A 23,546-nucleotide genomic window follows, 5' to 3' on the forward strand; every position below is an offset into this window, starting at 1 on the left:
GGGGACGGAGTATATCGGATAATATCTTGGTAGCGCAAGAGATGATGGGAGACTTGCAGCGTGCTTCTAGGAGGCGGTGTTTGATGGCTGTGAAACTGGATATGGAGCGTGCTTATGATCGGATCCGCTGGGACTTCCTCAGGCGTGCATTGGAGAGCTTTGGATTCCATCAGATCTGGATTGACTGGGTCCTTGGCTGTGTGCAAGGGCCTAGTTTCTCCATCTTAGTCAATGGTATGCCATCCCCCTTCTTTCGAGCCACTATGGGGCTTCGCCAGGGATGTCCTTTGTCCCCATATCTGTTCATTATTTGCTCTGATGTACTTTCTCGTTGCCTACATGTAGCTTGCGAGGACCAGGGGTTGGCTGCCTATAGTCCAGCCCCTGGTGCCCAGTCCATTTCTCATTTGTTGTTTGCAGACGATTGCCTGCTGCTTGCCAGGGCGAGAGCGAGGGATGCCCGGACCTTTCAGAGAGTGTTGACTGAGTACTGTGCGGCATCTGGACAGAGGATTAATCTCCAAAAGTCGTCTATACATTTTAGTCCGAGCACGGAGCGGAGGGTGCGACGGGAGATCGGGGGGATATTGGAGTGCGAGAGCTGGAGGGGGCATTGGACTATCTTGGAGTCCCTATTACTGGGAGGAGGCTGCGGGTGACAGAGTGCTCCTCATTGGTGCAGAGAGTTCAGAGTAGGCTTGAGGGTTGGAGGGCCTCATCGCTTTCTATGATGGGCAGGCTGACGCTGGTCAGGTCAGTGCTCTGCTCCATGCCGGTTTACATTATGGCTCACACAGTTGTGCCGAAGACGGTGCTGGTGGGGATTGAGCGGCTTATGCGTAGCTTCCTGTGGGGCTCCTTGGGGAGGGGCTACGGGGTGCATCTGGTAGCCTGGAAGAGAGTTTGTCTGCCTTTGAGCGAGGGTGGCCTGGGGGTACAGTCACTCCTGGCGAGGCGAGAGGCACTCCTGGCGAGGCGGGCGGTGCAGTTTGTGCTGGAGCCACAGGGACTCTGGAGTCAGGTCATGATGGTGAGATATGGTCGAGCAGGCTTCGCGGGCCAGGTGGCGGGTAGTCGGAGGAGCTCCCTCATGTGGCGGGAGGTTGGGAGGTATCTGCCTATGGCTCAGGCACACTCCAGATGGTTGATTGGCGACGGTCGGACTATTGATGTGATGGAGGACCCATGGGTGGATGCCCTCCCACTGAGCTTGTGGCCGACGATGATCAGAGGTGAGAGGGCTGCGGGGCTCCGGGTATGCGATCTCCTCGTGCCAGGGGAGATGGAGTCGGACGAGGACAGACTGGGCCAGTTATTTGGGGAGCACTTAGCGGAGCGGGTTCGGGCTCTTCCCATTCCTGGATCAGCTGGTCCAGATGTCAGGGTCTGGAGTACTACATGCAGGACCAGAGTCAGAGTGGGTGATGTTGCTCGGGTTTTTCTGCAGGAGTCTGAGCTGGGTAGGGACTGTGGTTGGGTATGGAGGTTTGGTCTACACCAGAGGGTTGCACTATTCCTCTGGAAGGTGGCCTGGGATCGACTGCCGACTAGTTTAGAGCTGAGCCGACGGGGTGTTGGCATTTCCCCCCTGTGCACGCTCTGTGAGGTGGAGGAGTCAGTGGATCATGTACTCTTTCAGTGTGGTTAGGCGAGGAGGACTTGGAGACCGTCAGGACTACCAGCGGGCGCTTGGAGCCGGAGGGAGTGCTTCCTGGAGGAGGTTCGGAGCTAGTCTAGATCCCCACAGACGCGTTTTGCGGCTATCAGAGCGTCATGCATAGCTTATCAGGTTTGGTTGGCCAGGAACGGCCGTATTTTTGGTGATATCAGTCTGTCCCCGTGGTTTGTGATGGAGCGGGCCCGAGCACAGGCTGCGGACTTCTTCTACGCAGACATGGACCATGGACCTTTGACAGTTCGGGACACCTAGGGCTCCCACTCTGCTTCGGCAGCTCCTCATGTGGTGTTTTTCACCTGGGAGCCCCCACCCCCGAGCTTCCTCAAGGTTAATTTTGATGGCTCAGTCCAGGAGGGTGGTAGGAGGGGTGGAGCCGGGTTTGTCATCAGGAGCCCGGATTCCAGCATGGTGGCAGCAGGAGGCTGTCAGATCTTCGACAGCTCGGTTCCAGGGGCAGAGCTGCGTGCGGCTTGGATGGGGTTGCGATTTGCGCGATTTGTTCTTCGGGCGAGCTCCATCATCTTGGAGGGAGACTCGGCCACGGTGATCAGCTGGATCCGGAAGGGCTCTCACAACAATAGGGGAGTTCATCCATTGCTCCGGGATATATGGTTGATGCTGAGGGAGGGGGTACTATGTCGAGCTGTGCATGTATACCGAGAGGCCAATGGGGCGGCGGACTGGGTGGCGGCGTATGTTGCGAGCCACTCAGGCAGCTCCCTATGGGTTGGTGAGGATGATTTGCCTGGTGCATTTCGGGACATTTTGTATGTAGACTCTTCTAGGTGCATTCGTACCCGTATAGTATGAATCACCGTTTTTAGCAAAAAAAAAAAGAGAAGGGGCCAAACCGGCACCCCTTTCTCCCCATACGGCGGCGGCAGCCGCCGCCTCCCCAAAACGCGCCGGCGGCCTCTCATGCCACATGGGAGGCGCCGTGTCACTCCCTCCGGGCGGGAGGAGACCCGACGGGAAGGAGAAGACCCCCCCTGCCCCTTTCTTCTTTCACGCTGGCGCGGCCACTAGCCGGACGGCGTGGCCCTTGCAGCCTCCGGTGGCTTCTCAGGCCACCACATGAGAGCAAGGTACGGCGGAGGAATCCTGAACGCCGCCGTCCTTCATCTTCATCCCTCTCCTTTTTTTTTATTATAGGCCGACGGGAAGAAGAAGACCGCCCTTGCATGGTGGCGCGGCCGCGAGCGGCATGGCCCTTGTGGCCACCGGTTGCTCTCCGGCCACCACAGGGGAGGAGGGTACGGCGGCGGAAGCCTGAGCGCTGCCGTCCTTCCTCCTTTTCCCCTTCGCCCGCCTCGGCCATGGTGGTCATGGCAGATCGCAGCCGCTGCTGGCTCGCCGCTGCCGGGGAGGCGGCGGCCGGCTGCCTCCTCTCCCTTCTTCCCTTCTCAAACAAAGGGGAAAGGGGCTTGGGTAAAGGAGAAACTTTAGTAAAGTTTTCGTAAAACATATAAAGAGTTTTTTTTCATGGGTGAAAAATTTTAGTCCAACTCCCGAGATTTATCTTAATGTGGAATAAGCTTTATTAAGTGGGTCACATATTTTAGAAAACTTGATGTGGCCCACTTGATCAAGCTTATCCCACATCAAGATAAACGTCGTTTAAATACTGATTAAATCCAATCAAGAAAGAGGTTATATTGAGTTTATCTTATCTAGTAGTTTTTTTTAATGAATGGAAGCAATTAGAGATAAATCTTATGGATAAGAATATGGATCCCTTACCTAGCAGTATAAATAAGCCTGTGGATCCATCACCTAAAACACTCAAGTCCTGCATAAGTTAGAAGCTCCGGATCTCCTCTTCTCTCTCTCCGACACCAGGGCTTTTTGTTGCCAAAGCCTAAAAGGGTTCTGCACTTCTGCTGGGCCAACACCGGTCCAGTTGGATCCGGCCTGTCTGATAAGCGGCAACCCCGAGAAAAAGAAAGCAAAAATATATGTGGGCACATGAATTGCACGTGGAGGAGTCGTCGTCATCATTATTATTTGCCTGCATTATATAAAAAAAAGAGAGAAAAATGCCATTTAATGGATGGTTGTGAAATAGGCCACATTGTTTACGCTGTATCACTCTTTCCTTATAGTTGATGTGCTAAAATTATTGTTAGCACGTCTCCTAATTTTAGAAGACTTGATGTGGCCCACTTGATCAAGCTTATTCCACATCAAGATAAACATCGTTTAAATACTGATTAAATCCAATCAAGAAAGAGGTTATATTGAGTTTATCTCATCTGGTAGTTTTTGTAATGGATGGAAACAATTAGAGATAAACCTTATGGATAAGGATATGGGTCTCTTACCTAGCAGAATAAATAAGTCTGTGAATCCATCACCTAAATCACTCAAGTCCTGCATAGGTTAGAACCTCCGGATCTCCTCTTCTCTCTCTCTCTCTCGCAAGTCTCTTTCTCTTTCCCTTCTCTCTCATGTGGGTGCTTAATTAAGGTGGTTTTGGTGCTTAATCTCAAGGGTGCTTAATCAACAATTGCCAAAGGTTAGTAAAAATTTATTTGGTTATTATTATTTCGCTGCATAATATGCTTACATTGTGGTATCAGAGCGGATAAACTGCTCTTCTATGGCCTTCATAAAATTATTTGCCTTATGACAATCAGGGATCGAACCCTGATGCCTTTACTGATGCGAGACTTAATGAGAATCAAACTTAAGCGATTAGATCGCTCCCATTGTTCATAACCGATGTAGGACTAAACATATGCCCATACGGTCCTCATAAATACTTAAAAAGTATAAGATGCAATGCATACTTAACTTGTGGATTGCAACTTATTTAATATTCAAGCTCAGATCATCCAGCATCAGGCCATAATAAACCAATAATATCATGACACCACGTCCCGTTGAAGATCAATAAAAATATGTCTACATAAAAGTTCATGTACCTTTTCATTTTTGAATACAGGCAAATAAATCTTTTTATCAACTAACCTCTGAAAACTTGTGACCAACTTTAAGCGGTTCGTAAATCACTGCATTCACTGCACTAACCATTTCCGTTGGTGATGTGAATCCATCATTTTTCATATAAAATAGGTGCAGCGTTCTGCTCGTCTTGCAAATAGGTCCTTGCAAGCTCTTGGAACCACACTTCCCTCATTCTGCAACACTAGTCTCCGTAGTTCTGCTCTGCTAGAGTCAATTATGCTTTGAATCTCCCTAATAGCCTCTTCTTCGGAAGTGGAACCGCGACTATGAACAATACGAAGCGTCACACTATTCAACTTCCCTTCTTTGCCTTCCCTCTGCCAAAATACTCATTAGTTTCAAAACAAATTATCAATCCACAACTATAGGTAGAGCTTCATAGCAAGGAACTTAATGTCCACTAATATGGGAGGCTACAATCACCCCTAAGCAATATATTACATCGAACTAGATAACTACTAAGTGGTTAATATATTAAGCCTGAGGTTAGTCTAACTCTTAGGAGGAAATCCTACTTTATTTCCATTTTACCTGCGCTATTTGGGTTGTCCTTGTTATCGAACGAAAAACACCATCAAACTTGTTAAGACATCTTGCCCTTCAAGGGAGGAGGTATTATTTGGTAATATGAAGCATAAGTGGCAACTATTGGGCAGGACAAACTAACAATTGAGGCTATAAGGAGAGAGGTTTTCTATAACTAAAAATATAAATAGTGTTGTCGGAGAATTTTGTTCATTATTATGCTCATCTCCTTGCTTTCTCATTATTTCAACAGTTGCTCGATCACTTCGCCTTCATCAAGGTCATTCCTATACTAAACAGTAAGTACACATGTTTTTTCAGATATGTTTGTCCATAACATTGAAAGGCATTGAAACAAATGAGTGACATCCACAGGTTCTAAGAATTTACAGAAGTAGATGATTAGACAAGATTCGAAAGGCATTAATGTGTGAAAGTGGTATCCAAAACAATTGGTAAATATGTCTTAGGTTAAATGATCTTATTGCTAGAAACAGGCTGGATACATTCAAGGAATTTGGTGATGGAATACTAAGAGCCATATAGTCTAATGAAGAAAGTTCTATATCAAAACAAAGTCCAAATTAAAAAATTAAGCCCCATGGTATATACAAAATCCTTTTTAAAGCCTCGCAAGAAGGATGCCAATGAATCTCAGGAAGATGGGTGAACCAAGAATCATCAGTATTAATTTGTATCATTGCACATAAATGTTATGATACTTGGTCCAAAATTTTTAAAGATTTAATTTTGCAAAAGAATACTTCATACATGAAATTATTGTTGATATTTGGAGAATAGTACCGTTAACGTTTAGAATGAGCACTTTTACAGCACAGTGTAAAATTAAATGCACATCCAAAATCTGATGCTATTAATAAAAAAAAGAATACATATTTTAAATGATCAAAACTTGTTTATTCATAAATAGAAATCCATCAAATATAATCTTCAACAGGAACCATTTTTTATTTTGCATTTTTGACATAGCTCCTGAAATAGAAAATCAGACGTATACTGGATGGCACTGGGCATATCCTGCTGAAATAGCTCCTTGAAATAGAAAATCAGAGACATCTATTGGTAAACCGTAAACATGTGCTTCTATGTCCGGAAATCATAATGATAAACAGAATAATGCATGGTATCATTTAGCATACATCTTATTGTTTAATATTTGTATGTGTGCACTCACATGTACACACACACACACACACATGCATGCAGGGGAATTGAGAAAGTAAAACCAAACAATTTTAAATGGAGGTGGTGTGATGAACTGAGAAAATGAAATCTGTGTCAAAGAACTAAAACATGGATGGGAGATAATAGATAACTAGGAAGGATGAATCCAATAAAAAGTACAGGGGAAACAGGCTTGAAGGCTTGCTTGTCTCAAGTACATTATGTACAAGAAAATGCTCATGTATGCAAGTTAAGAAGACATGCTGAACGAAGCATAAGCAGTTTGAATCCCTAGATTTGTCATCTTTGAAGGTTCTGTATGATGTCCAGGCAGCAATATCTCTCTGGTAATCAGATCATAATATCTTGTCCAATGAAGTACATATTGAACGTAGAAGAAAAAAAATAAAAAATGTTACCTCAAAACTTTGCATGTCATTAAGGAGACGCCCGATGATACCGACTAACTTGTTTAGATTATGATATTCTGGATCACCAATGGCATCAACTGAAAGCTCCTGTCCAACAAAAAAGAGTGTCGGGAGAATTATGGGTCCTAAAGCAAATGATATGTACCCATTTGCCATATATTCATCCATTGTGGGCACTGTATTGGTCCTTGCCCACTCTGACTCTTTCATCATTGCTTTCACCAATGTAAGCCACTGTCAAATATAAAGCCAAATGTTGCAACACCGCTCATAAACTTATCTAAAAATAGTGTTGTGAAATCACATCTCACTGTCTCAACAATTTGGTCGGTCACGCAACGCTTTTGCAATGCAGATGCTTTGGCTCCGATTTCGTTAATTGTACTGTAGAGAGCCGAATATAAGATGTTGACTCGTTCAGAGCAAAATTGTTTTTCATGATTTCCATCCCACCTGAGGCACCTAGTGCCCACGTGGGGGCCACATGAGGGGGGAACACGGGGCTCCCCTGCCAGATATTGTCCGGTTCTGGGGCTTCACGCAAGCGTCCTTCATCCCTCCCCGATTTTGTTTTCCACCCAAAACGCGTCTGCAGGATTAGGAGACACCCGCCTCATATACCCAGGCTCTAGAAAGAGTCTTTCCGATGTGGGACTATTGGGCCTCACACCCTTCCCACCATCGGACAAGAGCCGTCCTCGGCTCTGATACCAAATGTCACGCCCCCGTCTCTGCGAGGCACGTGAGGCACCTAGTGCCCACGTGGGGGCCACATGAGGGGGGAACACGGGGCTCCCCTGCCAGATATTGTCCGGTTCTGGGGCTTCACGCAAGCGTCCTTCACCCCTCCCCGATTTTTTTTTCCACCCAAAACGCGTATGCAGGATTAGGAGACACCCGCCTCATATGCCTAGGCTCTAGAACGAGTCTTTCCGATGTGGGACTATTGGGCCTCACACCTAATAACTTAGAGCAACCAGTAGGGTAACACCAATTGAAAAAGAAAATAAGTCATACTTCTCAACCAATGATATAAAATTTACTAATTCTTCTCTAGATCCTCCATTGTCAAAAAAGTCATCGATGGCGATGGGCACAGTATTTTTGGCCCAAGACATGCGAGCATCAGAACTTTCAGGGGAGAATATCATAGCCGCAGCTGTGAAATAGCAATATATCTGTTTCTGCCGAGCAAATTCTAGCTGATCCAATCTCTTTTCTTTGACCCAACTGTTCAATTAAAATTATCTACATTGAACTAAGAAAAGGAATAGGCTTGTGTTTCACTTAAAAGTGAGGAAAGAATATGTACCTCTCAATATGTTGGAGTTCTTTGCGGTATATAGACTGACATAAATTGAAATCTTCCAGTGCCAGTTCTAACAGATCCTTGTCATCAATGCCAGAAGACCCGATAAATGGTTCAATGCATGAATCGTAAGTGCAAATGGAAGACAGGATTTTCTTTCCAGACAAGTTAATACTCACGTATATGATGTTTTGAGAACCTGAAGGTTTTCAACTTTAAAGTTCTCAATATAACTCTTGTGCTCTAGGCGTTCCAAGTTGGCATAGAAGGGAAATTTAAGTGCATAATCCACCTGAGATGACAAGAATTTGAGTTATGAAACTTCCATTGCTATTTCCAGATGTTTACAAATTTTCTGTCCTGAACATGCAAGTACATTGAGTTTTTATAGGCTCAAATCAAAACTTGCCTCCTGAGAAAGAACTTGGAGTCCATGCTCTGAATTGGCAGATAATGCCTCTCTCAGAAAATTACTTGACCAAGAACCTAGTTTATCGAGAACCTGCTCATTCGGTAAGATTTTGATTTGTGATGCCTTGTATAACTCTAGAACTGTTTTCATATCTTTCAGATGCCCTTGGTTTGAATTGAAGAAAAAGTTTGAATCACCAAATTGAGTTAAGGCGTCTGCATCACACGTCAACATATTAGACCAACACTAAAGATAGATAGATACACCATGGTAACCACAATTCAAAACCCTACAGCTTGAAGCAGAAAGTACCTGACGATATATCAAATCCATTCATACGTAATAGACGAAATGCCATGGCACATGTAGCCATGTCTGCGTTGATCTCTTCATCATTATTTAACCAGCATCTGAATGATAGCTGAAGTCAGATTAGTAATGAGAATGGTACTATAAGATGTTTTAACTTCTGAGCATGTTTTAAGCTCACTACCTATATATTCTGTCTAAAATGTTCTTTATCTCATAACTAAAATGTCGAGCGATTCCAAGCCTCTCAATTTTGTCAACCACACAAAGAAGTGTATGGATATCTCTAGGATATGAAGTAGGCACTGTACAGAATCAATAGCAAAAATGTTACAGCCTTCCAAAAGTATGAAATATTAGCAATATAATGTTTTCAAAATAATAAAACAGTGGCATTTACCTGAACTGCCAAACTTCTGTAGAAGCGAATGCAAGTACTCAAGGGCTTTAGCATCGTATATATGGGTCAGTGCAGCAGCCGTTGTGGAAGGTGAATTGAACAGAGATCCATTGTCTCTCTGATATTTCATAACCTCATGCCAATCTTGTGACTTAACCAATCCTTCAGCAACATATGCCAGATAGGCTTTCCTACCCTCAGAACTGTTTTCAGACACTCTGAACGAAAGTACATGAATATTACTATTTAGCAACTACAGGAGATAAGATATGATAGTCAAAAAGATGTTGATGATAAAATGAAAAAAATAAGTAATAAGTAGAGCTATAAATACTGAGAGTTTCATAGCATAAGAAATTAGGCTATCATGATACTCCAGTAGAATGTTCTACTACTTTCTAAAGATCGTTTGATGCAACAAATTAGTCAAAAGGTATGCATTATACAAAGGTTATCTGGATTTTCCCACATGATTAGTCATTGGGACGAAAATCCAGGAAGCAGCATGAGATACTAAGTAGTTTATGACTACTCACGATTGCAATTTGGTATCGAACCAACCCTGTAGGTACCGGTCCGAACCAACTGGAACTGCCCTTACTGCCTGGTACCAAACCTGTATTGCTTGGATTTGGAAATAGCATGACTTGGAAGGAGAAAAAGTATTGAGAGCCTACCTTGGTACGAGGTGCGTACGAATCTGGTAGTGTACTGGTATAGTTTTGCAGACCTTGCCAGTAAGTACCCAAAAAACTAAAAAGTTATTTGATTTCATCATCCCCAACCTAAATCTCCGATTAGAATTTTATCTTATTTTGGTTCGCTGGACGAACATAGTTCCAAGTTGTTTCTTCTTCGATGAATTTTTTCGTAATATTTTATTAGTTACCACCCAAAGATCCTTAATATTTAGTAATTTCCATTGACTCTCAATTTTCATCCTCATCTTTTCACCTTTATAGTTGCTAATGTCCTCACTTAACACCTAATTCCATGTTATGCAATTTCTAACCTATCCATTGTTTGCTAAAGTCCAACACCAAGCCATCTATACAGCTAAGACTTCCTTTGATGTGATTTTGAATTACAACGTCTTGCAGGTAGAATTAGTTACTCAAACTGTTGTAATAGATTAGACGAAATATACAAATGTGAATATACATACATATTGTCCAGTTATATTATTTCAATACTTATAGGACACATGCATATAGCATATGCATATTAATGGAGTCTTTATAGAGATACAAGATTTTAGATTGACATGATGAACAATGAGATAATCAAATCAGAACATAGTATGCTATAGTATACATGTCTTGTCATGAGAAGATTGCTTATGAAAAATTGGAAAACATGAAGAGAATCCTAAGATATAGATAACCAAGGGAACCACATACCTTTGCAGCTCTAAATCTCTCATGTGAAACATGACATCTATGTCATTTTGGCTAATAGGAAGATCTAAACCCATATCAATGGCATATCCAAGCATTCCAGGAAATATGATCTCAAAGCCAATAGGAGAATGCAACTTCTCATCCATAGCAGAGGAAAAATAAGATCCAACAAAGTGGAGCCCTGCATTTTCAGGCATAATGTTCTGTTTTAATGCGCATGCAGTCAAAAAAAAATTGCATATGATCTTGTGTTCTTTGAAGATACCCCTTCTGACATGTTCTTCACCAATATTCCATCGCTTTAGTGCAGGTACACAGGCTAATGTAGAAGAGAGAGCATCCTTGACAAGAGAGGGATGGAGACCATGAATTCCCCAAGAGCCATCAGGATGTTGATTCTTTATTATCCAATTAAGACACTCTGGGAAGCATGGAAACTGCGGAAATTCTGGCAAGGGGACCATAGCTACCCATGCAGTGTCATAGGAAGAAGATGAAAGATCAACATTAGGTATCTGCTCCCTGATTCTTTTCTTTGATACTTCATTTCCCTATCATTTGATTTGAAGGTTTTAATTCATGCACAAATGCAGTTATCAGATTTACAGGAACACGGAATTGGCATCATACCGGAATTGGAATATTGGCACTTCTGCTCTTCTTCATTAATCCATGACCCATATATGCTGTCAAAAGTAAAACAAAAATCAAGAGGAATATGGAAACTAGTTAGAAGATAGGAAATTAAAGATCGAAATGAAGAGAGCTGAGCCACTGGGAGAAATAGAAAAAGGAAGAGAAATATGATTGCTGACTTGCAAACAAATTATTAGCACAAACAATTAATAATATATGGCATAGCGCTTGTTACTTTTATCAAGCAATCAAACAAGTATGCTACGTTTTTTAATATTATTGTTGTTTCTGAGTTATCATTCAATCATGACTAGTGTTTCCACCCCTTTCTTTTCTTAATAATTTCTTTTCTTAATAATCAAACAAGCAGATCAACCACCTTTCTTAAAGATCCAATGGCAAAAAGCATATTTTCTTAATGTTTGGGATAGGCAGATTCTGAAAGAACAAGACGTGCAGGCCACGAGATGTTTCATGGTAGATTGTCAATACTGATAAACGGATGAGGGACATCAATTTCAATTGTTTTTATAACTATACTGTCAGATTCCCATACATACAGCTAGAATGGTTGGGAGGGCTCTTCATAAGGGCAAATGATCAAGGTGTTGCAGATTTTTGGCTTACTGCTGTGCTGAAACTTCTGCACTTGAAGCTCTAACATAAGTCAATATGGATTGTATTGGAGAGCATGAAATTTAGTAAGAAACATGTAGAATATGAGTGGTAACCGGCTCTTCATCTACTTCTTCGACCTTTCCAGTCTTGTGTTTTCTCGTATTAACTAACCAATTCATCCAAAAAACTTAAAGCTATCAGGAAATGGTTCAACAATGTATGTCAAGTCCAACACTCCTTCACACATGCACCTGAACCATGCATGTGGAAGAAGAAGCAGGTTAATGCACAAGATAAAATCAGGATGACAACCAATTTATTAAGTAGATAAATAAATAACTAGCCTGGAGGGGTTTTGAACTGTGAGGATCGAGCGGGCATGTGTTCAGCTTCACAATGGCTATGCACTAGGTGAACTTTGGATATTTATACAAAACCAAAGTACTCAAGTAACACCTTCAGCTAGCTTTTTAGGTGAGATCCTAAATCATCATAAATGGAATCAGAGCAAATTCGGACTATGGCTCATGTGGATTAGAGGATACTGTAGCACGGGTTGACCACAAGCTAATCATGATATATGTGATTTGATTATGATACTTGTAATTGGATTTGAACCCATAGCCTATTTGATGACCCATAAAGACATATGTTTAGTTCTATATCAACTATGCATTAGATAGACTTTGGAGACTTGTAGAAAGCCAAGAAATTTAAATAATATTTTTTAGCTAATCTTTTTGGGTGGGGTCCTTGAAAGCTTAAGGGTAGTTATATATGCTGCTAAAAATATTTTTTGTTGATATTTCTTGAAAATGCTAGCAATAAATTACCGACACTGTATGAAGACCAAGCCGAAAGGAAGGCTTCCGGGAGGCAAAGAGAAGATGGATAGAAGGAAGGGAGAAGGCAAAAAGGCACCGACTTGCAATGAAATAAAGAGAGGAGAGGGAGAGAGAGGGAGGGAGAGAGAGAGAGAGAGGGGGGGGAGAGGGAGTTTCCTTGCTCTGTTTTTTGTGTCTGACCGTGACCAGAAGGAAGCAAAGGCCCCATATAAAACGGGAACAAGAGCTGGCTACGAGTCTTCCCCCTTGATGGAAGGGAGGTGGAGAGTTTCATGGCCTGCAGAGGGGCAATTTGGGAAGTTGGGGACAGTAGTTTTGTTTTGGGTGGAGAGAAAGAGAGAGGGATTTGGTTGGCTTGATACACGTCTGAAACCACTCTTATCTTTCATCCCTTTTCTTTTTTGGTTTTGGTCTTGGTTTTCCTTCCCTCACATTACTCCTGATCCAGCTGGGCCATCAGGAAGAAAGATAGGGGGATTGGAGATGGACTTCTTGGATGGTGGAGATTCTTTTAATTTTATCCTCTCTGTTTCTTCTCCCCTCCTGGGTGGTAGAGAGAGAAAAGGAGGGAGAGAGGGGGGGGGGGAGGGTTTGAATGGCTGCTGTTAGGGGTGCAAATGGGTCGGATTGGGTCGGGTCTTGAGTGACCCCGATCCGACCCGATTTTTTGTTCGGGTCCTAATTTTGGACCCAGACCTGACCCAGTTGAAGATCGGGTTGGGTCGGTTCGGGTCCGAGTCGGGTCCGGGTCCGAGGCGGGTTGGGTTCGGGTTCGAATTAGATCCATTTTTTGTGCTTTTGGAAAGAATTTTAGGCAAATCTAATTTGGCCATATCATAACTATGAGGTGCCGGGTGACCCATGACTTGAAAGACTTGCAATTGACCTCTAGTCAGAAAAGATGACCCGTGACGAACTAAGTAAGTCCGTCTACAAGCCAAATTTCATATCACACTATTTTTTATCTATATGACTGATTGGACGGAACTTGGTGTCTCCCAGCTCCCCTCTCAGGAGGGCAAAGAAAATCCCAGACCTTCTTCCAAAATCCAATTCCATTGCAGAAACTGGCACATGACCCATATTCAGTTCAGCGTTCCCTCACTTTCTCCCTTCAAAAGTTAAAAGAAACAAAAACCAAAAAACAGAAGGAAAAAAAAACCCAGCTACCGAGACACCAAAGGTTTCAACAGTGTAATAGATCTAGAGAGAATCCGAGCTTTTCCTTTTTTTTTCTTCTCTCCCTCTCTCTTTCTCTCTCTTTGGGTCCATTCGGATCGGGTCGGGTCCGTTCGGCAAACCCAGACCCGACCCAGAAAATGATTCGGGTCCAATTTTTGGATCCAACCCGGATCCGCGGGTCCTAAAATCCGGGTCGGATCGGATCTACGCGGGTCGGGTCGGGTCGGGTCACGGATCGACCCGACCCATTTGCAGCCTTAGCTGCTGTGCTGTGATGTTGCAGTTGCTGCTTGGGTACTCCCTTGAAGGGGACATCGTGGGATGGGATATTTATTAATTAGATGGAGTGAATTTTCCATAATGCCCCTATTTTCTCCTCTATGGAGGTTCCTTTCCAGACAAATTCTTTTCTTTACCTTGACTATGTAGTGCCATGGGATGACCTTTTCCTATTCCGCTCTTGCTTGACATGGTAAACAGTATTGCCAAGCATTATCTCATTTATTTAATCAGTTTCATGGGCCTTCTTTTTGAGTAATTACTTTTCTGTGCTTTTGTTGAAATAGTATACTTGACAGCTATCTATTTCCATACCATATTTTTAAGTATTTTATACTTATTAAAAAAAATTATTATTAAAAAAAAGGCCTCATTTACTGAATTCTAAGTCTCCAAATGTATTGGGCCGCCCCTGATGAAGACGATACTTAAAAAAATACTAGAAAATATATTAGCAACAACATTTTAGCTTATAGAGGCACTTACAAATGCCGCTAGTAACTCTTTTTGAATCAACATGCAAGATGGCATGATATGGGTATAGCATACAGACATAAACAACACAAATACACTGATAGAGAAAATATTGAATATACATGCATTATGATTAGGATGTGATAATATATATATATATATATATATATATATATATATATATATATATATATATATATATATATATATATATATATATATATATATATACACACACATTTGAACAACGATAGTGGGCTATAAACAAAATATAGTCTATACTTTATATAATTGATTCAACTTCCATGAACTAATCATTTAGTCATCATTCAAATGCATAAAGCCCATTCTATGCTCTCCATTATAATATCAACATCACAAACTCCAAAAGTTTTCATTTATTATTAAGCTATATTAAATAAAGGAACGTAATGCACCTCCCTTCACTGCTAGAAGGAGGGAAGTGTCTCAAGTGTATCTACTAAGTATCCCGAGTCTTTTTTGAATATTTTGGCAAGTTGGAAACATGAAAACATAAGTATGGGATGCATATCCTAGAAGTATTCGATGATTATCAGTATCCGATACTTATTTGATATGGACATGGCATGCGATATGAATTTTCTGTGCTTTCTAGGTGACAACCCTATACTTTTCAGCTATACTTATGGTTAAGAAGAGCTGGTATGTGCTCCATGATTTCATAATCCTAGAGCACAGACTATGATATATATGCAAGTAGTCCTACCTGTACTATGTTTTTAGTGAGACAATTCTTCTTTAACAACATCTTTCAAACATGCTTCAAGATACTACTAAATTTTTGACTCGTACTACTCATGCAAGAAAAAGTGAGACAAAACTTACAATTTACGCAGTATCCTCTCAAAGAGCTAAATGAAAAGGTTTTCATTATCTTCACTTCCGTAGAACAAATGTTTCTAATATGCTTACAAGATGATGATAAAGATACTCCATATACATCTGTCTAAACTATTATCCAAGATATCAGAAAAGAGGGAAAGAGACAAAAAAATGGTACTTAATTGTCGTTGCTTTTTTTCCTTGAGAAAAGTGAAGGGGTTATCCCACACCCAGCCACCCATATGAGAAAATGGTACTTACTTATCATCATAACACCGATCCATTAAGATAGATATAAGCCAACAGGATTGCTTGATGCAATCATTAATACATCTATAACATACTATATCCTGCCGACTAAAAAGTTACAATAAGAGCTATATGAGTTTTGAGCAAGAAAAAAATTTAAGATACATTTGACACAAATAAGATGAAAACCCAAGAATATATGAAACATAGAATCATAAACTTGCTGATATTTTCAAATAGCACTACTGCAACCAAGGCCTGGAGAACAAATTGATGCGTCGAGATATCATTTTATTTGACTAAATGGAAACTTGGAACTTTTCGTACCTGTGAGACCTTTAGTAGCAACTGCTCTTGTGGAATGTGTGATCCTCAAACTAGGCATATAGATATTTGGATATCCAATGCCACAAACGGAACTACAGAAAGAAAGAGAAAGGAACTGTATCGCCATTGAGCTATGGTTTGGAATGTTTCACTGTGAAAAGGGAAAGACATACCAAGAAAGATCAAAGGATAAAAACAAATGGGAGAAAAGTGAAACAAAAAAGTAGGAGAAAGAAAGCATAAGTGAGTTGTTTTCCATTGGCATTGTCATGCCCAAAATCTGGACCATGACATGGCTGTGCTACCGAGGGGTACAGCCCACAATGATATAAAAGCAAATGTTTCATTTAGCTTTCACTTCCATCTTAATATAATAGAATAAATAAGAGTCCAATTTCATTATCCACTAAATGCAACCATTATTAGTTCAGAGCTTCTAAATCCAAATATAACTACCAAACTCAAAATTCTCAATATTCAAAAAATCATTGACTACAATTCATACTCAATTTAAAATACTAAATTTCTTCTACAAAATTGCCAAGTTTGGTAGCGCGAACTCCAAGCCTGAACCAACCTTCGTCTCTAGTGACCCTATTGTGGCTCAAATTTGGCCCGAGGGTGACCACGCCGGAGGGGTCGAGGAGCTGCCGGTCTGTGGAGGAAGAGGATGAGAGCCACCTCCCGCGATCGGTGGTGTACCTGTACAAAGCCTCATCGGTGTTTCCGGTGAGAGCCCTCCGACGATCAAGTTAGTGTGGAACTCAGTTGGTTCAGCCAAAAAAGTCCCTTAGGTGTTACCTGTCGGGGCTTTTTATAGTCCCGGTAGGAGCGCTTAGGCGGTGGAGGTATGGCCCATTCTTATCATGAGTGGAGGTGGCGTGCAGCCAGTGCTTGCTTGTGGCGTGCAGTGCAGTCCATCCCTGGTGACGATAACGCATTGACAGTCGTAGCAGGGTATGACCGGAGTAGCATGGCGCTGTCCTTGACTGTTGGGGGCCAGCAAGCGAAGCATGGCATGATGGCGTCGCAATGTACGACCTCGTAGGAGAGCGTGGGCACGCACATGGGTGCGGTTGTTGTCAGGGCCGAGCCCATCGAGAGGTCGCGTTATGCATTTGGCGAGGTCGGCTTAACGGGTGCTGAGGATAGCCTAACATCCCTGGTTCCGAGGTACGCTCAGCAGAGCGCCCCGAGCTCAAGGGTCGGGGCATATGATTGGAGAGGGTGCCTCAAGCTCGGTCGGGGCGAGTCGGCGAATACAAGAGGCGCCTCGAACTCGGTCGGGGCAAGTCAGCGAATACAGGAGATGCCTCGAGCGTGGTCGGCGAATGTAGGAGATGCCCCAAGCTTGGTCGAGGCGGGTCGGCGAATGGAGGAGGTGCCCCGAGCTTGGTCGGGGCAGGCGGACGAATGTAAGAGGCGCCCCAAGCTTGGTCGGGGCGGGTCGGCGAATGCAGGAGGCGCCCCAAGCTTGGTCGGGGCGGGTCGGCGAATGCAGGAGGCGCCCGAGTTTGGTCGGGGCAAGTCGGCGAATACAAGAGACGCCCCGAGGTCGAAGAAGCTTCTGGGGCATCAAGAGCTCAGGCTCGGGACGTCCTCACGAGCATCAGAAGGTTGTTGCGGGTCGCGGTAGCGGAGAAATTCCACCGAGGTCAATTGTGCCTTCAGCGTAGTCTGGGCTTGGACTGGTTCTTGGTGGGGCCGATATCCGACCCGGTCGGTGCTAGGGCCCATTTGGACAAAATTGAGTGGCCCTATTGTTCTGAGCAGGACGATCAATTTTGGCCCCCATCATTTGTCCCTCGACTTTCAAGGTCGAGGTGCCCTGTGGCTCGGGCGAAGGAAGTAGTCGGATTGTTGGTCGTCCTGTGGTGTGGCCAAATGTTTGTGAAGACGTGCACACCGAGTATGGGACACTTGGTGTATTTCATAGCTGAGGGCTTTGAGTCAGGCTTTTGGAGCTGGGCTTAGGTGGCTTAAGCTGCCACGTCACCCTGAGCAAAATTCGCCGTGGGAGCTTCTTAATGTTCCCCGTACACACTCCTTTTCAAGGAGTTGCTGGGTGGAACGCGAAAGGCGGGCTATTAATGTTCCATTCTCCGAAGCGTCTCGCTTGATGGAACGCGAGGGGCCGGTTATTAATATTCCGCTCGCCGGAGCACCTCGCCATAATGATCGGCATTTAGTGCCGCGATCTGAAAAGATTTGTTGAGGTCGTTTCGGGACCTGCCACGTGACGGAATTTAGCTCGACTGATCGCTTGGGCTATCCGATCAGAGCTGTCGCAGCTGGCTATATAAGGCTTGGAGGGGGCCCTAAGATCGTTATTTGATCCTTTCTGCCTCCTTTCTTCTCGGCCGCTGATAGTCAACTTTAAAGACCACGCAATAGCACGTATCTAGTAGGATAGTGATTACGGGTATCGATCCACAGGGATTGGGGTATAGTTGTTTTTCTTAAAAATAAAAATATTTAAAAGGATGAATTTGTGAAACTAAGCAATTTAATAAAAGAAAATGCAATTAAAAGGATATCAGTTGGAGGAACCTAGGGCATGGAATTCACCACTAACATCGGAACAAGGATTAATTATATTTTATTTCGTTCTTGGATTAACATGCAAATTGGCTACAAGCCTAATAAGCATTTAAATAAAAATTCACAAAAGTAATTTGGGCATAATCCATCTTCAGTTGGCATGAAATGTCTACCCTAATCTAAGGTGGTAGCACACTGCATCTTCCTTAAGCATGGACTATCTTATATTTACTTAGTGATCATGAAGAACAGTTGTACGAACGTCATACTTAAAATCACAGAAATTAAATATGATTCAAAAGAAGATATCCATTATAAACAATAAGTTCATACAACCCCAAGAATATAAAATCAAATATAAAACCCGTGTCCCTTTGTTAGGACTACATTCAGCCCTGGAGAAGAGCTCAGCCTTCCATGGAGTGGCGGACGGCAGCAGCAGCACAGCAGCGGGCTCCCATAATGATTGGCTTTCCCTCCTTCCTCCCGTCAGCTTCCTCTCGACACTCGTCCGAAGTGATTCCCAAAATACACCAAACTCCTCTCCCTCTTATGCACTTTATGGGAAGTCACCTGAGAATAGATGATTCAGCTCCTGATGGGGAAGAAGGAAGAATCGGAGCAGTCCCCTCCCCTGGTGGGGAAGAGGAGGAATGGAAGAGAATGCCTCTAGCCTTCATCATCGACTCCCTTTTATAGCCTTCTCCATCTTCTGTTAGCATCCGGAGGATAAACTTCCCGAGTGAAAGGATGAGGATGGAGGAACAGCTTCTGTTTCACGGCAGCGGGCGACGCGTAGAAGATTTGATTCGAGCGAAGAGGCAGATGGTTGGGGAGCTTGATCCGCGGACTGTTGCAGTTCTGATCCGTTGAAGGGATTTTGCTGGGATGAATCAAGGGGAGTTTGGATTCGGCGGAGATTGGTTCCAAAACAGGGGAAGATTGTGACAGACATGGACGATGGAATCAATCCTAACGGCTGGAATGCTGCGGACGTGGAGCAGAGAATATGATGCGTGGAACCATCCGTTGATAGGCTGGGAGATGATCCGAAAGAAGGGGTCTTGAATCACGGATAGTTATTTCCTTTGTTTCGGAACAGGGGAAAAGGATGCAAGGGATTTGTTCCGAAGAGGAGATAAGGATGGAATGATGGATTTGAATGGGATTGGCTGCAGATGTTTGGGATTAATCCGGGAGTTTGGATGAAGCTCACGGCTGAAAACGGATTCTGTTTTGAGGATGCTGGGATGATTCGGATGAAGATAAAATGAGCTGGGAACAGGGGATAGCGGGGATGCATGATTGAATGGATCCTGAGTTTGGTTGGCGATGAAGACGGGATGCTACACGTAACAGGGGAGCTGGAAGCTACGAAATAAGGATGTAATCCGAGATGCAGGGGATTTTGTTTAGACTTGGTCCGTGGAGGCTAAAGGAAATGAAGACACGGAAGGGAAGAAGTTTGGATACGCTCGAGATGTTCATTCGGCTCCGATGAAGATGGGGATGCTGTTCCGGAAGATGTTGGGATGTGAAGAAGATAAGGATGCTCGGAGGAAATCCATGGAAGAGTGATACGGTTGGGATGCAGAAGCTTCGGAAGACATGGGAAATCCTGGTTCTGTTCCGAAGCAAGGGGAGATCATGGAAACTAGGGAGAATCTCGGATGGGATTTTGGGAAGGCGTTGGATTTGGTTTAAATGGGTTGCTGGGATTCTGGGACTTATCACGGAAGAAGAAGAAGATTTGTGGCTCTGTTCCTTGGTTCCATTTTGGGTCTGAATGAAGGCTGGGAGTGTGAACAGAGGAGTTTGTTCGTCGACGTGGGATTCAACACGGAGCAAGGAGAAAATGCATGAATTCGGGACAGCCATGGGGTAAGGATGGATCGCGGGAAACTCGGAAGGAAGATTGGAATGGATGTGGAGTTCGGGAGGATGAGGTGGATGTTGGGAGATTAGTTGAGATGAAGACACGGGAGACTTGATGGATACGGCTGAGAACACATGGGTTGTATCATGGGTGTTTGATACAGGGAATGTGATCCTATTTAGTTGGTTGGAACGTGTGGGAAGGGAATTAAGTGACTGATATGTGACACAGAGAAATTTTGCTGAGCCAAATGCAGGAAAGGACCAAGGGAGTTGGGATGAATCTGAAAGGGTCTTGATTTGCGGGGCTGCATGCGATTTGGGTTCAGAATGAATTTGACTTGACCTGCATGCGTTAGATTCAACCAATAAAAAAAATCAAACTTGAATTATTTTTAATACTTTATTAAAATGTAATGATGAAAGGGAACATTTATTTTTTTCATGTTTAAATATAAAATATGTGCATTAAAATGATGATAAGTGCTATGAAAAAGATATTAATTTATGCATTATTTAGCACTTATCAGCCGCCATTGCTGTGGTGTTCAAGCCTCTCCTTGGGCGTTCTGGGAGCTTTTCGTCGACCTTTGCATCGAGTGCTATTTTCGATCCTCGACGATCATTCTTCTTTTCTCTAGTCATCTTCTTTGGCGAACTTTCAGGTAGGTGTTTTATCCTTCTCTCGGTCGCTCGGAGAGTTTCTTGTCTTCCTTCTTCTTTACAATTTTGTGACTAAGGCAATGAGTTCGCCTATGAGGGCCTTGATGCTCGTTGCAGGTTCGTCTCGAGCTCAGGTTTCTTTTGATGTGGAGGAGACCAAGCTCGAGGTGGGCCCGGATCCATATGGGACCAGCTCGCTCATGAGTGATGAGGATCTAGGCTCGGTCCGAGCCCGGTTCTTTGTTCCCCCGGAGTTTGTCCTCAAGCTTTCGGACCTCGGAGGGCGAGTCACCAACTCGCCTAAAGGTTGGATCGGGGTGTACCAAGCGGAGCTGAGATTCTCTCTGCACGGGTTCGTGGACGAGCTTCTGACGGCTTACTGTCTTGTGCCTGCACAGCTCGCCCCGAACTTGTGGAGAATGATCATTGGCTTCCTTGCCCTCTGCCTTGCACATGGTCTGTCCCCCTTGATGAATGTCTTTCGGAGTTGCTTTATATTAAAAGACAACCACGCAGACAAAGGATGGTGGTACTTCTCCCCTCGAGGAGGTTGCAAGCTCTTCGGGGGCATTCCTACCTCCATTCATGGGTGAAAAGATAAATTTTTCTTTATTTTCTCCGAGCGGTCGTGGGGGTTTAATTCGACCTGGAGCTTTCCGCTGGCTTCGGTGAATAACAGGCTTCCACAGTTATCACAGACCAAGCAGAAAATTCTAGACAGTTTGCTCGGACTGGAAGAAACTCCATAGCTTTTCGACCTGCTCAGCAAGGAGGCTTTGGTAAATGTTGGCCTGAGCCCAGCTCGCTCCGAGGCTAAGAGTAGCATAGTTGCTCCTTTTTTTCTTTCCATGCCGGATTCTAATAAGATCTTTTGTCATCAGACATCGCAGGGATGATCTTCAGCGCTAAGACAGTAATGGCTAAGTATAGGAAAAGGATGACCGCCCCGAAAGGGGCTCACTCTAAAAGGAGGCCAAAGAAAGCCAGAGTTACTTCTGGCCCCGAAATTGAGCGGGGAGAGCTCGCCTCAATTGAGGCCGCCGCTCCTACTCGGGATGGATCCGATCAGGCTCTTGCAGTGGAGGCCAAGGCGCCCCCATTGGCGGCAGGAAGGGGCCCTTCTGACCAAGTGGTGATCGTGTCCATCGGCCAAGTTAAGGAGGTTGGAGAAGTCGCCCAGTTATCCGAATCGAATCTCGAGCCGGGGAGCGGGCCCGAGCTTCCGACTCCCTCTGTGGCCCCGACTCCTGCTGGGGCTGCGACTTTTCCTGAGGCTCCAGCCTCAGCCGGGATTTCAGCTCCCCCTAAGGCTTCGACTCAGCTGGGGTCGACTCCATCCCTTCCAACTCTGGAGGGAGGCGATTGCGGCATCAGTGTTGCTTGTCCGAGGACGACACGACCCTTAAGTCCGGCGATGTTGCTCGCGAGCTCGTGCGCAGTATCATGCTCCCGCGCGACCGAGATCTAATGGAGGAGAACTTTGATGATATCGTTCGTCACGCCTATTTGGCCAGTGTGCGGGTGAGTGATGCAGCCCTCCCACTCCTTATCCATTTTCTTTGCAAGTGCCCGACCTCTGTTGACATTTTGTCTTTTGTGCCAGTCCCTCCATGCGGTTGACATGCTAATGTTTGGCATGCTTGCCTACCGGGAGGAGTTGAGGGCGCTCAGGTCGAGGATGGAGCATGCCAAGCTCCAGAAACAGGAGGCCGAGGCTTGCGCAGTAAGAAGCCGAGGAACGGGCGGCGGTCGTCGAGCAGCAGCGGCGCGATGCCGAGGAACGGGTGGCGGTCGTCGAGCAGCAGCGGGGCGACGCCGAGGAACAGGTGGCGGTCGTCGAGCAGCAGTGGTGCGAGGCCGAGGAGAAGGCCACAGTTGTCGCGCAGCGGCTTCGAAGGGCTAGAAAGAAGGTACGGGCTGCTGAAGTCTTGATTAAAGATAGGTTCGTCTAGTTCAAGATATGGAGGTCGAGCACTTCTGGGTTTGCTTGTTTGCTATAGACCGCAACTCCGAGCTCGAAGCCGCCCTGATTCGACTGCAGGGCGAGGCCGAGGCTCTGGGGCTAAAGCTTGGGCGACTCGAAAGTTTCGTGGAGGAGTTTGCTTGCGAGGCTGTTAGGAGATGTCGCCAGTCAGAGGAGTACCTTGACGAGCTGGCGGAGGGGGCTACCACTGCCATGATCTAGGGCTTCGAGAATTGTCATAGCCAAATGCAAGGATTCTACCCTGGAGTTGACCTTAGTAGCCTTGAGCCGAATCTGGACAAAGCTGCTGAAGTAGTTGGAGGTGCCGCAGAGGCCAGTACCGAAGTCAGGCCAAAGATCATCTCCGAAGTCGCCACTGGGACGGAAGAAGCCGTTCCCAAGGCTAGCATCGAA

At 44.5% G+C, this 23,546-nt stretch overlaps 1 pseudogene across 1 annotated transcript; it reads right to left on the reverse strand.

Annotated features, from left to right (window-relative positions):
* Positions 1–4,639: 4,639 nt before the first annotated feature.
* Positions 4,640–16,217, reverse strand: LOC103722282 (ent-kaurene synthase-like 1; annotated as a pseudogene). Its single transcript, XR_016398288.1, has 14 exons — positions 16,091–16,217; positions 11,247–11,302; positions 10,882–11,167; positions 10,617–10,797; positions 9,217–9,434; positions 9,001–9,121; positions 8,820–8,917; positions 8,505–8,722; positions 8,273–8,387; positions 8,099–8,195; positions 7,804–8,016; positions 7,098–7,239; positions 6,775–7,020; positions 4,640–4,962 (listed from the first exon to the last, which is right to left on the reverse strand). The product of XR_016398288.1 is annotated as an ent-kaurene synthase-like 1 (transcript).
* Between the last annotated feature and the right edge of the window lie 7,329 nt (positions 16,218–23,546).

Source organism: Phoenix dactylifera, chromosome 14, assembly GCF_051530095.1.
Source record: "Phoenix dactylifera cultivar Ajwa chromosome 14, Ajwa_hap1_PhDact_Kaust_v1.1, whole genome shotgun sequence".
NCBI classification, from domain to species: Eukaryota; Viridiplantae; Streptophyta; class Magnoliopsida; order Arecales; family Arecaceae; genus Phoenix; species Phoenix dactylifera.